Source organism: Entelurus aequoreus, linkage group LG17 (genome assembly GCF_033978785.1).
Source record: "Entelurus aequoreus isolate RoL-2023_Sb linkage group LG17, RoL_Eaeq_v1.1, whole genome shotgun sequence".
Lineage (NCBI taxonomy): Eukaryota > Metazoa > Chordata > Actinopteri > Syngnathiformes > Syngnathidae > Entelurus > Entelurus aequoreus.
Genome location: NC_084747.1, coordinates 37,517,584 through 37,517,842, shown reverse-complemented (window position 1 = coordinate 37,517,842; position 259 = coordinate 37,517,584).

Below are 259 nucleotides of genomic sequence, written 5' to 3'. Positions count from 1 at the left end.
GTTAGAGATCTGTCTTTTACACTCTCCCATCTAGTCCAGCTGCCCTGTTTTTTCATGGCTACTGCCTTGACATACCGGCTTTCCTCCTCAGCCTTTCGGACCTCCCTCTGCACCAAGCCTCGCCGCTCCTTAGGGTCAGCTTTGTTCCATCTTGTTGTGGATGAGCAACCCAGACCAAGTCTTCCCTGGGCTACTGATCCCACAATGTCCGTGTGATGCAGTCGATCCTCCGCCTCCCTCAGTGCTTTGCTGGCTAACC